This window comes from Bubalus kerabau, chromosome 1, assembly GCF_029407905.1.
Source record: "Bubalus kerabau isolate K-KA32 ecotype Philippines breed swamp buffalo chromosome 1, PCC_UOA_SB_1v2, whole genome shotgun sequence".
NCBI classification, from domain to species: Eukaryota; Metazoa; Chordata; class Mammalia; order Artiodactyla; family Bovidae; genus Bubalus; species Bubalus kerabau.
Genome location: NC_073624.1, coordinates 9,484,032 through 9,486,480, shown reverse-complemented (window position 1 = coordinate 9,486,480; position 2,449 = coordinate 9,484,032). Strand labels below are relative to the sequence as shown.

The window sequence follows — 2,449 nt, the reverse complement described above, 5'->3', positions numbered from 1 at the left end:
CAGGGCAGGTGGCCTGGCAGGGAGAAACGTGGGGGAAGTTGAGTCCTCCTTTTATAAACATGGGAGCCAAGGGAGATATTCATGGTTGGCAGAATGAAAAAGGGAGTTAAAGCTGAAGGTGGGGATGAGTTGAGGGTCTTGGAAGTGATATCACTTCCAAGGCAGAGAAGAGTGATGGGAAGATGGAGCCATGTATATTCTCCCCAATCAGAACTGATGTCAAAAGATGATGGATCAAGACGCAGAAGCACAAGCACTTCATGTAACCGTAAGGAAATGATGGAAGTTAGAGAGGAGGCTGAAAGCTGTGGTGTCTGGCAGGCCTGGAGTTGACAAGAATGATGACATTTGCTCTGGGTTTGTTGTTTCCGTGTCATTTTGATTTTGTCATGGTGTGTGTCCTTACAAGAATATCTTCTAATTTCATTCGCAGCAGGGACAAAACCTGTAGAAGATGCTTTGTAATAAATTTAATAAGAATGAATCAGAGAGGGTGGTCGCGGCAGGCATGGTGGGCAGCGGCTGGTCGGTGGCGGCAGAATGTTGGCGACCAGAGTATTTAGCCTGATTGGCAGGCATGCAGTTTCCACCTCGGTGTGTTTTCGGGCCCATGGAAATGTTGTAAAGAGTGAAGTTTATGCTCTCCCGAGTTATGTGGACCTGCGTGACTACCCCTTGCCCGACGTGGCCCACGTCAAGAACCTGTCTGCCAGCCAGAAGGCCTTGAAGCAGAAAGAGAAGGCTTCCTGGAGCAGCCTCTCCATCGATGAGAAAGTTGAACTGCACGACCTTAAGTTCAAGGAGAGCTTCGCTGAGATGAGCAGGAGCACAACAGGTGCCAGACAGTGGTGGGCGTGGCCACGTTCTTCGTAGGCTTCACCGCGCTCCTCACCTGGGAGAAGCACTATGTGTACGGCCCCATCCCGCACACCTTTGAAGAGGAGTGGGTGGCCAAGCAGACCAGGAGGATGCTTGATGTGAAGGTGGCCCCCATCCAGGGCTTCTCGGCCAAGTGGGACTATGACAAGAATGAGTGGAAGACGTAAGGAACCGCGGTTCCCAAGTCTGCACCTCACCTGTCCGGTCACCTCCATGCAGCTCCGCATGTTCACTGGAGCGCTGTGTTGCAGCACCAGTACTAATAAATGTGCAGTTTATGTGAATAAGACTAAAGTAATATGCACATTTAATAGAAGTCCACAGAAAAACACAATATTGCTTTTGCCACTTTTTGGACTAGAAAATCTACTACTTAGGTAAAAATAGTAAAAGAAAGAAGTTAGATTTAGAAAGCATGTGATGGAGGGTGATACAGCCAAAAATCTGATGGGCCTCATGTGCCCGTAAGCCCAGCAGGGGACCAACCATGAGACCACTGGGAAGGGAGCTTAAACTTGGACATCACCCTGTGACAGGGAGATGTCCCTCCCCATGCTCTGGGTGAAACAGGTGATCAGAAAGCCCCAAGGAACCATGGCTGAAATAATCTAGCTCCTGGCCTTTCTCCTGGTCTGCAAGAGGCTCAGGTTAAGAATTTGCATGTCTTGGGGCTTTCCTGGTGGCTCAGTGGTACAGAAGCCACCTGCCAATGCAGGGGACATACGTTCGACCCCTGATCTGGGAAGATTCCTTGTGCTGCAGGACAACGAAGCATGTCCGCCACAACTACTGAAGCCTGAACACCCTAGAGCCCTTGCTCCACAGCAAGAGAAGCCACCATAATGAGAAGCCTGTGCACCACAGCTAGAGAGTAGCCCCTGCTCACTGCAACTGGAGAAGTGAACTACAACTTCATGCACAATAATGAAGAGCCAGGGCAGCCATAAAGAAAGAAATGACATAAACAAATAAATCTTTGAAAAAATAGACACTGTTATTAAAAAAAATTAATGTGTCGGTAAAGTTCATCTTGGGTTGTTGGTGCAAAGGAAGGTGAATTCCAAGCTGGATGTGAATCCCATCCCAACCTCATTAACGCCAAGCCTTTGAATGGATACTGATGGGAAATTTGTACCGAACCTGATGGCCAATTGGGAGCTGCCAGTTCCTGGAGGGTACTTAGCTCTCATTCATTTGTAGCTAAAATGTTTTTCTTCTATATTATTAGATGTCCAGCATGCTCTCCCTACACTATCTGGACAGTCAGCTGTTTGACTGGCACTAGGCACGCTGTATATCATTTGAAGAATATACTTTTGTGATCCCTTTCAAATTACTGATGACATTCTTTACAGAACTAGAATAAATAATCCTAAGGTGTATATGGAATCACTAAAGACCCAGAATTGCCAAAGGAATCCAGAAGAAAAAGAACAAAGCTGGAGGCATAACTCTCCCAGACTTCAGATAAGACTACAAAGCTACAGGAATCAAAACAGCATGGTGCTGGCACAGAAACAGACATATAGACCTATGGAACAGAATAGAGAGCTGGAAATGAACCCACACA

The 2,449-nt window shown here is 47.2% G+C and overlaps 1 pseudogene; it reads left to right on the top strand.

The window, feature by feature from the left end:
- Positions 1-540: 540 nt before the first annotated feature.
- On the top strand, positions 541-1,046 carry LOC129641316 (cytochrome c oxidase subunit 4 isoform 1, mitochondrial-like; annotated as a pseudogene).
- The last annotated feature ends 1,403 nt before the right edge of the window (positions 1,047-2,449 follow it).